Raw genomic sequence first — 13,000 nt, forward strand, 5'->3', positions numbered from 1 at the left:
AATTTCAATTCACATATGACAAGTTCTTATATTTAAAAATTCCTCGTAGGTTTTAAGTAGTCATTCACCTGAGCCTGTAAACGTTCAAATAAGTTATGTTTTAAAAAATATATGTATATATGTTGCTTTCATGCATAGAAAAATATCCAGAAGGATGCACATCCAATTGATAACAATGGTTCTTTTCCAGTAAGGGTATTGGGTTAGCTTGGGGAAGCGGGAGACCTGGAGGAAAATTCTGACTTTCTATATTTAATCAAATTTGTATTGTTTGTACTTTTACAATGAGACTGAATTCATATATTGAATTTATAAATTTAAAAAACTATATAAAAGCTTTAAGTAAAGAGTGGGAAAAATAAACTAAAAATACTCTTTAAATGAAAAATCTATAGCTTGTGATTTTTCAGGGATGTTTTAGCTGCTTGATAAGAAGAGATATAATAGATAAGATGAATTTCCACTACATGTAATGGAAAAACTCAACTCAAATAGACTGGAACAGTCGTGAAAACCTTTTTCTCACGTAACAAGGAAGCACTGTGTGGGCATCAAGGTTGGTTGCTTCAGTGGCTCAGTGTGGTTGTCTAGGACTAGGTCTTTCTGTCTTTTTGCTTTGTCATCTGCATGTTGGCTGTTTGCCCTCCCTCTGGTTCCTCTCACAAGATGACTGCAATAATTCCTGGTATCATATCTAGACATTACGAAATCTGGAGAAAGAAAGGGGCCTCTCTTTCCGTGTCCTCTTCTTAGATCAGAGACACCTTTCCCAGAACTCTCAAAGCCGACTTCCCTCCAGCCTCATTGGCCAGAACTGAGTCACAGCCCCTTCCTGAACCAACCTTGGCAAGAGGAGGGGAATTGCCACGTTGGACTTAGGCTAATTGTCAACCACGAGAGAAAAACATACAGGAACTGGACAATGCAATAAGCCTTCCTAAAAACTATCTGTTCGTGGATAAGTTCATAGTTCAGAACACTCTATTGTTAAATTGTCAGCTCTCCCCAATTTGATTTATGCCTTCAATGATTCAATGCAATTCCAATCAAAACTCTAGCAGGCTTTTTTGAAAAAGAAATTAACTAGTTGACTCTAAAATTCATATGGAAAAGCAAAGAACCTAGAATATGCAAAACAACTTTGGCAAAAAAGAACAAAGTTGGAGGGATAACATTACTGAATTTTAATATTTACTATAAGAGCTACAATAATTAAGACAGTGTGATATTGGTGCATGGACAGACCTATAGATCAATGGAACAGAATAGAGTCCAGAAAAAGACTCATGCATACATTGTCAATTGATTATTGACAAAGATGTCAAGGTAAATCAATAATAAATAGAGAATCTTTTCAACAAATAGTGCTGAAACAATTTATCTGTGTGTGTGTGTGTGTGTGCAATGAACCTTGAATCATATACAAAATTCAGCTTGAATGGATTATAGACTTGAATGTAAAACCAACAACTATGCAACTTCTAGAAGAAAACATAGGAGAAAAATCTCTGCAACCTTACATTAGACAAACGTTACTTACATAGGACACAAAAAGCTCAAACCATAACATAAAAAGTACAAAATTTTTTCAATATTTAAAACATCTGCTCTTTGAACTCTCACTTTACTTATTTTACTTAATAATAAGTAAAATAACACAATTTTTTAAAGGGCACAGGATTTGCATAGACATTTCTCCAAAGAAGGAATACAAATGGCCAAGAGGACATGAAAAGATGCTCATCATCACTAGTCATTAGTGAAACACAAACTAAAACCAAAATGAAATAGCATTTTGTATCCAGTAGGAGAGCTAGAATCAAAAGGACAGACAAGAACCAGTGTTTGCGAGGCTGTGGAGAAATCGGAATCCCTATACACTGGTGGCGGGATTGCAAAATGATGAAGCTGCTGTAGAAAACTTTGGCAGTTCTTCAAAATGTTAAACATAGAATTACCATATGACTCAGCAATTTCATTTCAAGGTATATACCCAAGAGAAATGAAAACACGTCCACACAAAAATTTGTACACAAATGTTCATAGCAGCATTATGCATATAATAGCCAAAAACTGAAAACAGCTCAAGCATCCATCAACTGATGAACAGATAAACAAAGCGGAGTATATCCATAAAATGGAATATTATTCATCTATAAAAAGGAATGATACATGCTACAATATTGAACACATTGTGCTAAGTGAAAGAAGCTAGAAACAAAAGGCCATAAATTGTATTATTCCTTTTACATGAAATGTCCAGAATAGGCAAATCTATAGAGACAGAAAGTAGATCAGTGGTTGCCAGGATCTAGGAGGAGGAGAGAATGGAAAATGACTGCTAATGGATATGAGCTTCCTTTTGGGGGTGGTGAAAATGTTCTAGAATTAGATAGTGGTGTTGGTTGCACAACTTTGTGCATATACTAAAAACAACTGAATTGTATACTTTTAAAGGGTGAATTTTATGGTATGTGAAATATATCTTCATTTTTTTAAAAGAAGCAAATTAAAAAAAGACAAACTTCTGCTCTTTGAAAGACATTAATGAAATGGAAAGACCAGCGAGAAACCAGAAGAAAATATTTTCAAAACACACATGTGATAAAAGAAAGGTAACCAGGAGCCTGCCGGGTGGCATAGTGGTTAAGTTCACGCACACTTAGGCTGTCCAGGGTTCACCGGTTCAGATCCTGGACACAGACCTACGCACCGCTCATCAAGCCATGCTGTGGCGGCACCCCACATAAAACAAATAGAAGGACTTACAACTAGGATATACAACTATGTACTGGAGCTTTGGGAAGAAAAAAAAAAAGAGGAAGATTGGCAATAGATGTTAGCTCAGGGCCAATCTTCCTCACCAAACAAAAGCCTGCAAAAGAAAAAAAAACAAAGAAAGGTAACCAGAATAGAAAAGAACTCTCAAAATTCCATATTAAGAAAACAAACTAAAAAAATCCAACTCAAAAAATCATAGATTTGAACACTTTACCTAAAAAAGATAGAAGAAAGGCCAATGGGCAATAAAAAGATGCTCAACACCATTAGTCACTAGGAAAACATAAATTAAACCACAATGAGACACTACACACCCATTAGAATGTCTAAAGTTGCAGGGGGAAAAACTGACGGTACCAAATGCTCCAGATACGTGAATCAACTGGAACTGTCACACTCTGCTGGGGCAATGCGGTATGGTATAATCAATTTGCAAAACAGTTTGGCAGTTTCTTTAAAAATTTATGCAGTTACCACATGACCCAGCCATTCTACTCCTAGGTTTTGACCCGAGAGAAATAAAAACATATGTTCACAGAAAAACCTGTATGCAAATATTCATAGCAGAATTATGCAGAATAGCCAAAAAGTGGAAACAATCCAAATGTCTATTAACTGGTGAATGGATAAGCAAATCTTGATAAATTCATACCAAGAATACTACTCAGTGATAAAAAGGAATAGTTAAGCTATAGGAATACACACTGACACAATGTGAGTAAATCTCAAAAGCATTATGCCAAGTGAAATAAATCAGACACAAAAAGTCACCAAGTGCATAATTCCACTTATATGATATTCTGGAAAAGCTAAAAATATGGAGACAAGTCAGATCAGTGGTTGCCAAGATTTAGGGGGAGGGGAAGGGATGGCTACCAAGGTGCAGATGGAATTGTTCTATGTCTTGATCGTGGTGGAGATTACATGACTGTCAACATTTGTTAAAACTCAGAGAACTGTATGCTTCAAAGGGTGATTTTTTCACTGTATGTAAACTATACCTCAATAAATCCAATTTTTTAAAAAATAAAACATTAGCTTAGTCCACTTCCTCTCTCCAAAAAAAGAAACTATATTGAAATTTATTTTGGGGAGATTCCCATAAAGAGGAAGGAAAGCCAGGTATATTTACTCCCTCAAAAACGTTAGATTCTCCATTTTCTAAAACACAATTAAGCACCTAGGAACATTCACATATCATCAGCTTTCAAAAAATTTTTAGCAATAGACTACTTACTTTTTTGAGAAAGAAATTAACTTTGCTAAGATTGTCTCTCCCTGTTCCTCCAGCCTGGTCACACTTGTTTTAAGGCTGGCAGCCTGGCTGCTAGTTGGGAGGACACTTTGTTTCAGGTATTTTCACTTCCTCTCAGAGAAGGTTACTGTGGGCAACAGTGGATAAAATCAGGAGAGATAAAGTTGGATCCAATCTGCTCATACTTGAGGTGTGGCAGCTGGAATCCAGGCTCCGCCCACACTCCCTCAGATCTCTTTTCCATGTGCCCTAACTGTATGCTCTCCCTCCCAGGAGCCAGCGTCTGCTTCTCTTTGTTGGAGGACCGCTCTTTGCTGCCAGAATCACCTGCCTGCTGCACTTGGTAAACCAGATGATCCTGGGAAGCATTTGCTCCCCCTGGGGCAGCCCGTAACTAGTGACTGGCAGACACAGGAGTCTAAATACCCCAGCTCTTTAGCACCTGATGAAGACAACGCCAAGGTGTTTTTCACTCCAGTGCTTCTCACACTGTGTATGCTCATGTGAATTGGCTGGGGCTTGAGTTCGAATGCAGAATCTGATGCAGGAGGTCTTCGAGCCTCCAGTTCTAATAAGCTCCCAGCTGATGCCAATGCTGCCATCCACAGATCTCACTTGAAGCAGCAGGGGTCTCTTTTCAGAGTTCCCTACAGAATCTAGCCAAAGACAACAGGTATCTACCCTTCTTGGTCTACTAAAGCAAGAGTAAATACTCCAGAGACAGAATGTGGATAAGATGTGGTTCCTTAGGCAGGCTACAGAAGGACTCATCTCCAAGAAGTTCTAGAAGCACGCCAGGATTTAGGAATTCAGCTGGCATTCCTGTGATGGAAGTGTATTTGTGGGTTGAAAGGCATAAGAAATTCCTGCTCCCTTGACTACTGAGAAGCAATGATCTGCAACGTGCCTTTGAGCTGTGGGGGAGGGGTGGGCGAGGGAAGTTGGGGGCCATGAACACATGGTGAGGTTGTGAAGGATACAGCTGGGCCTGACAGCTAGAGAGCTGAGGTGCATTTTAGACCACTTCAAAAACAAAAAAAGAATTCTGGTGGCAACTGGCAACAGATGATTGTTGACAGGGAGACTGCTGTGTCCTTAAGCTCTGTCAGGAGATTGCTTTGTTAGGCCACGTCACAGAGCACATAAGGGCCATTCATTAATCACGTCCATGTGACAGCTCCAGGAAGCAATTACCTGATAGAGTGTCAAGGTTATGAGGCTGGAAAATGTCCTCTCTTCAGCGCTCCCATGACACTCTTTTAACTACTGCTAGAACATTATTTCTCCGCTTCATAGTCGTTCAATAAATATTCATTGTGCCATATGTGCCAGGCAATAATTTAGGCATTGGGGATCAAAAGATAATCAAAACAGACAGTTCTTCACAGACTTCATATGATAAGTGGGGAAGATACATAATAAACAGACCAACAAATATATAAGAAATATATCAAATAACTGCTATGTAGAGAATTTAAAAGGGGTGCGGTTACAGCAAGGGACTTTTGAATGAATGGTGAGGGAGGATGCCTGACTCTGTTCGGGCTGCTATAACAAAATACCACAGATTGGGTGGCTTAGAAACAACAGAAATTTATTTCTCACAGTTCTGGAGGCTGGGAAGTCCATGATCAAGGCTGCTGCAGATTAGGTATCTGGTGAGGACTTCCTGGTCTATAAATAGCCACCTTCTCACCATGCCCTCACATGGCTGAAAGGGACAAGGGAGCTCTCTAAGGTCTCTTTTCTAAAGGCATCCCATTCATGAGGGCTCTACTCTCAAAACCTAATCACCTCCCAGAGATCCTACTTCCAAATACCATGACATTGGAAGAATAGGTTTCAACATATGCATTTAGGGGGACAAAGACATTCTGTCTATAGCACAGGATCTCTCTAAGGAGGTGACATTTAAGCTGAGATTTGACTCACTTCAGCTATGTAATAAGGAGGAGGAAGAGCATACCTGATGGAGGGAACAGAGAGTGCAAAGCCCTAAGACATGAAGAGACTTAGCAATTTCAAGGCACTGAAAGATCAGTATGGCTGCAACAGAGTAGACTTGGAGAAGAATTATGTAAAAAGATATGCAAGAGGAGCCAGAACATGTAGGACTTTTTAAGCAAGAGTTAGGAGTTTGATTATAATTTAATTTGGTTTGATTTTTTTTTCCAATATGGTAGCCAGCCTTCAACATGGATCCCAATGATCCTAACCTCCTGGTGTTCACACCCATGTATAACTCCCTCCCACACTGACCTGGGGCTGGCTTCTATGAACAATAGAATAAAACAGAAGTGGTGGTTAGTCCATGACTTCTAAGGGTAGGTCATAAAGACATTGTGGCTTCTGCCTTTGTCTTTGGGATCACTTTGAGGTAAGCTAGCCACCATATTGGAAAGACACTCAAGCAGTCTCATGGAGGGGCCCATGTGGAGAGGAACAAACTTGCCAGTAGCAATTTGCCAGTCATGTGAGTGGTCTTCCAGCCCTAGGAAAGCCTTCTGATGACTGTGGTCCCAGGCACCATCTGACTGACTGACTCTGAGCCAGAACCAACCCACCAGGCTACTCCAAAACATATATATTTTCTTCTTGAACTACTTGAAAGTAAGTTGCAAGACAGTTCACCTCTAAATGCTTCAGCATGCATCTCCCAAGAATAGGGAACTTCTCCTACATAACAATAATGAAAAAATTCACAATAATTCTGCAATATCATCTAACTCCATTCCATATTCAGATTCCCCAGTTGCCTAACAGATATCTCTCTCAGACTTTGGATTTATTTTAAATGTGATGATAATTCATGAATAGGGCTCAAGCAAAAGACTGGCATGGTCTGATTTTCACCTTTAAAAGTTCACTCTGGCTTTTGTGTGGAGATGGATTGAGGCGCTATCTTAGTTTCCTGGGCCTGCTATAACAAATTATGACCAACTTGGTGGCTGAAAACAACAGGAATTTATCATCTCATGGTTCTGGAGGCCAGAAGAAAGAAATCAGTATCCCTGGGCCAGAAGCCAAGTGTTGTCTCTTCTAGCTTCCAGTGGTTGCTGGCTTTCCTTGGCTTGTGCCTACATCACTACAACCTCTGCTTCTGCCATCACATTGTTCTCTTCTCCATGTGTCAAAGCTCCCTCTGCCTCTCTTTTATAAGGACACTAGTGACTGCATTTACGGCCCACCCTGATATTCCATGATAATCTCTCTATCTCAACATTCTTGATTCATCATCTCTACAAAGACCCTTTTTCCAAACAAGGTAATATTTACAGTTTCCAAAGAAAGGAACCTGATATCTTTGGGGGACGTTATTCAGCTTACCACATGGGCACAGAGTGGAACTGGGGAGACCGCAGGCAGCCATTGCCCATATCTAGGTGAGAGATGCCTATGTCGTGGACCAGGATGGTGGTAGCGAAGAAACAGCACAGCGGACAGATTCAGGGTCAGTTTTTGAGCTCCAATTGCTAATAGATTTGATGGGGAGAGGTGGGACGTGTAGGAGAAGTGAAAGAAATCAAAGAATCCCCTGGAACCTGTCTGGTACCAGCTAATCTCCATTAACTAGGTTGTCACTTCCTTGAGATCCCAAAGCCTTTCATGATCTCGTCACCTCGGGTACCCAGCTGCAGCTTTTCTTATATCAGGTCTGCATAATCGTTTAATGCATTGGAAAGAGACATGGGGTTCAGAGCATCAATTAACCTCTGTGCCAGAGTGCAGCAACGTGCAGAAATGTCAGAAAACTCTGTTTGTGTTGCTCCTCTTTGAACACCAGTGATCCGGTCTGAACCTCTCAACAGAAACTCGGTCTCCAATTAGGGCTCTTGCTTGTCCTCTGTCTCACCTGAGTGGCTGCAGTAAGGAACCCAGAGAAATCTCTGAAGAGATATTTTACTAACAAGCAAAAGCAATTTGTATGTGATTTTTCTCTTTTAAACGTCCTTGGTATTGTTATCGTGTTTAGATTCATCTGGTCTTGCTGATTGTTTTAAGACCAACAGTTTAAAGGCAGTGAAAAGCATCAATAAGTATATCATTTCCTGATAAATTTACCTTTAGTATAAATGTGACTAAGTACCCTTAATGTGACTAAGGATCCATTTTTATTTATTTATTTATTTAGGAAGATTAGCCGTGAGCTAACATTTGCTGCCAGTCCTCCTCTTTTTGCTGAGGAAGACTGGCCCTGAGCTAACATCCGTGCCCATCTTCCTCTACTTTCTATGTGGGACGCCTGCCACAGCATGGCTTGCCAAATGGTGCCATGTCCGCACGCGGGATCCAAACCGGCGAACTCTGGGCCGCCGAAGAGGAACGGGAGAATTTAACCACTGCGCCACCAGGCCAGCCCCAGGATCCATTTTTATACCTTAAAGACGTCTAAGACCAAAACAATCTTCTATGAAGCCAGTAAAAACAATGCTCAGCCACAGCCATATTCTGGGCAACGTCAAACACCTTTTACTCACTTTATCTTAATGGCAATGAATCAACTTTAAAAAGATTGCCAATTGTTAGAAGTCTATCTTGGATCAACCAGTATTGTTTGCTTTCCTTAGCTCTTATTAAAATAAACTTAAAGGAAGAAATGAGCATCTATTTTCGCTTATTTATTCATTCAAATATGGACGCCAAAGAGATTTGCTACTTTTAAAACCTCTCTCTCTCCCCCGTTCTCCCTGGTTGGGAACTCTGACCTTCCTTGCCAATCTTGCACAGGTGCAAGTTTTCTGGTGGCTCCACAAAGCCTGCAGGGACACAGAGCCTCAGAGGGTTGTTCCTGTTTCTCCCAGCCCCAAGCAACATTTGAGACGCCTGTCAAGTGCTAGTCCTCGAAAATAGCTCCACCCAGTCCCAAAAGTGCACCATGGAGGGACTAAAATCACCACCCTGGCCTGGGATACGCTCCCTGCAGATTTCACGCAGACCTACTTCCCGCTCCTTCCGATTGCATCTTCTCCTCCTACTCTCCCCATTCCTGCCTCTTCCTCTCAGCCCCTGCTATCCCACCCTGGCCCCTCCTGGCTCTGAAGATGCACTGTGGCGCGTCCCTCCAGCTTGACATCAGGAGTACTCCTGGAACCCAATTCAGGCATTTTCTTTCCAACCCCAGGATTCCGGGGTTCAGGGTAGAGATACTTGGGCTTTCCGCTGGGTCTCAGAGTGGCTTCTTACCTGGGGCAGTGGATGGAGAACAGAGGGAACAGGAATTAGGCATTAATCATTCAACAAATGCTGAAGCCTCCCATGTGGGAGACACTGACCATATCCAATGCACTGGCGATCCAAAGGTGAACTGGCCATAATCTCTGCCCTCAAAGAGTGTACAGTCTGGTAAGGAGGTGGGTGGAGAAGTGACACCATGAAGCAGTGACTTTGTTAAATACAGTGTTATGGTGAAACAAGCAAACAGTTAGCCATTGATGATTAAGTAGCTAGGAACTAAAGTTTTTTTTCCTTTTTGAAATTACTGACTATAGCTTTTAGTTGTTCCACTGCTCATTGTTAACTGTGCTCTTTAGGCGATATGCTATCTGACTCCCACTGGGTTCCTATAGATAACCTCTCCCTGGAGCCTGGGTCACCATGGGAATGGGTGTTTGAGCTGTTTTCAGGAATTAGCACCCCTTGACCACTTCAGGCCATTTGAGGCCACCAACCCATCCACTGAGCCCGTGCAGATGTCCAATAAGCAATTTTTTGCCATCAACAGGCTAAAAACTCCACCGTCAGATCAGGCTAATGCCGCCATTTTGTGAACATGTGTCCTATGAAGAAGCATGGTAGCAGATCATCAATTACCTCACCTGTCCCCACCTCCAATCATCTATCTCCACATTTCAGACCACCTTGCCCCCCTGCCCCATAAATATCCAAGTCCACATTTTGGGGGAAACGGATTTGAGACTCATTTTCTGGCTTCCTCACTTGGCTGCCTCTCTCTGCTGCGATCTCATCATCTTGGTGTTTGGCTTTCTGGGCAACGGGCAAAAAAGAACTTGGTTTCAGTAACAATGGGTAATAGAACGGATGGATGCACACGTCACTCTGGGAGTACAGGTGATGGGCATGCAATTCAGTATCAGGAGGGGAGAAAATAAGGGGGTCAGGGATAGGGTTGCCAGATTTAGTAAATAGAAGCACAGGATATTCTGTTAAATTTGAATTTCAGATGAAGAATGAATAATTGTTTCATCTAAGTGTGTCTCATGCAATATTGTGGACATATATTTTAAAAGTATTTATTGCTTATTGGAAATTCAAATTTAACTAGGCATCCTATGTTTTTGTTTGCTAAATCTGGCGTCCCTACACCTGGGAGCAGGGTCCTGAGGAGAGTGGTGTCCTCAGTCCATCGTGAGCCCTTCAGACGGAGCTGATAGAAAGCCCTCCTGGGGAGCTAGCCCTCTCCCACCCTAGACTATTTTCTCCACTTCATCCTGCTTCCCTTTGTGTGCTGGCTGGGTCCTCTGCTATCCCTCACCTGCCTTCATTTCTGGGGGAACCTCAGCTCCCAAACTCATTTAATTACCTGCCCGCCCCTATGGACAGTCCATTCAGGACAAGGCTTCCTGGGCTGAAGTGGTATTCTCTTCCAATGAGATTCCGGTGTTTGCTCACTCTCCTTACTGCTCAAAGCATGGTCCCGGCACCAGCAGTATGAGAAGCACCTGGGGGCTTGTGAGGAACACAGAATCTCCAGCCTTACCCCAGATCCAGTGAATGACTCCGCATTTTAACAAGATCCCAGGCAACTCATGCACGTGAAAGTCCCAGAGGCAACTGAGATTTTTCTCACGATGATCCTAATTCCCTCTTTGAACTCAGAAAGGTGGAAGAAACTGCTCGCCTCTCAGGCTTGGGAAAAGAGAGCTCCATCTCCTCTCCTCCTTAGGTGTGCCCCTGAGGTGGCTGTCTTCACTGCCCAGTTGTTTCACAGGTGGCATGAGGCCTGCTCAGCAAGAGGATGGAGGAAAAAAAGGAAGAGAAGGGCTCCTTTGGCAAATTCTTATCTTAGCCTAATTCCACCAGTGGCCAGATGCCCTTCAGGCAAAGAAGTCAGGTTTATGCTCCACCAAATGAAGGCCACAGAGAAGGGGCTTATGTCTTTGCCCCTCAGGTGTCTCACATGAGCTCTCTTTCTCTTTCTGTTCAAAACACTCAGGACATAACTCAGCAGAAAGCAGGACCTCACTGAGGGTCAGCGTGGCAGAAGGTGAGAGAGCTAGAATGCGCAGAACGCTTAGCGAAGTGTGGTCTGTGGTGCATGTTAAAGGATTTCTGGGCCCCGCCCCCGACCTACTCAACCAGAATCTTCAGGGATGGGGTTCAGGAAGCTGTGTTTTAACAAACACCTGCAGTGATTTTAATGCAAATAAAGTTTGGGTTCATCCATACCATAAGAAAATGGCTCTTCAACTCCAGGAGGGAAAATTAGATTTCGGACGTGACAGGCCCCCAGTTACATCTTCCACCTGCTGCCCAGATTGTCTGAACACCAGGAGGACTGGCTCACCACCACAAGGGAAGGTATGAATGAAAATCATATAGAAGTGGACTAGCTGAGGTTTAAAGGACACGTGTCAACATACAGTGAGTTTCCAACAGTGAAGGGGATGGAAACAGTGAAGGGGATGGGGTGGGTGTACATAGATTATACACACACTGCCTAATGCCTTCACAAAATACTGCAAATTTTATTTATCTTTGGTAAGTTCCCCCTTTAATTTTTTTTTTTTTTGAGGAAGATTAGCCCTGAGCTAACTACTGCCAATCCTCTTCTTTTTGCTGAGGAAGACTGGCCCTGAGCTAACATCCGTGCCCATCTTCCTCTACTTTATATGTGGGATGCCTACTACGGCATGGCTTGCCAAGCGGTGCCATGTCTGCACCCAGGATCCGAACCGGCAAACCCCAGCCAGCGAAGCGGAATGTGCACGCTTAACCATTGCACCACCAAGCCGGCCCCATCTCCCTTTAATTTTGATACAGACTTTAATTGTATCCTTACAAAATAGCTTAGTCATATACAAATGACGAGTAAGATACTTGTCGGTAATCCACTTTTCCCGCCGCTACGGGCTCTTACCTGTTTCTCCTAAACAGCTTGCCAAACACTGGAACTGCTGTACTGGTTAGGAATATTTAAATGTGATTCCTGTGTTTCTATATTTCACCTAGTAAGCTGTTTGTTTGTTTTTTCCCAAAGCAACTACAGGCGTCCCTCAGCATGCACAGAGGACTGGCTCCAGGAACCCCCACAGACGCTAAAATCCGTAGAAGCTCAAGTCCCTTAGTGGGCCTTGGAGCTGTGGTTCTGCGCTGGCGGATTCAACCAACTGCAAATCCCAAACAGTACATACATGATACATGGTTGGTTGAATCTGCGGATGTGGAACCCGTAGATACGGAGGGCAGACTATACTCAAAAACTCTTAATAACCAATAGAATGGTTGTGAGGCCTAGGAAAATGGAGAAAGGGGAGGAAGGCAGGCACATGGCTTATGACAGTGTATAATGGGCCGTGCCAAGCAAGATTACATAGGCCATGCTATCCAGAGTTCCCAAGAGTCAGGTGACTTTCTTGGAGCAGATAGACAATTTCCTACAGAGGGTTAGTGAGGGAAGAGGTGAACAACAGGTGGTCTGACCCTTCTGGAAATTTTCCAAAAGACCTTCCAGAAAATGACCAAAATAGCCTTTATTGTCATCCAACCACAATATAACATCAGGAAAACAGGGCCGGCTCTGTGGCCGAGGGTTAAGTTCGCGCGCTCCGCTGCGGTGGCCCAGGGTTTGGATCCTGAGCGCGGACATGGCACGGCTTGTCAGGCCATGTTGAGGCGGCGTCCCACATCCCACAACTAGAAGGACCTGCAGCTAAGATATACAACTGTGTATGGGGGGGGGGGTGGGGTGGGGAAGGTTGGGGAGATAAAGCAGAAAAAAAAAAA

The sequence above is a fragment of the Equus asinus genome, chromosome 19 (assembly GCF_041296235.1).
Source record: "Equus asinus isolate D_3611 breed Donkey chromosome 19, EquAss-T2T_v2, whole genome shotgun sequence".
Classification (NCBI taxonomy): Eukaryota; Metazoa; Chordata; class Mammalia; order Perissodactyla; family Equidae; genus Equus; species Equus asinus.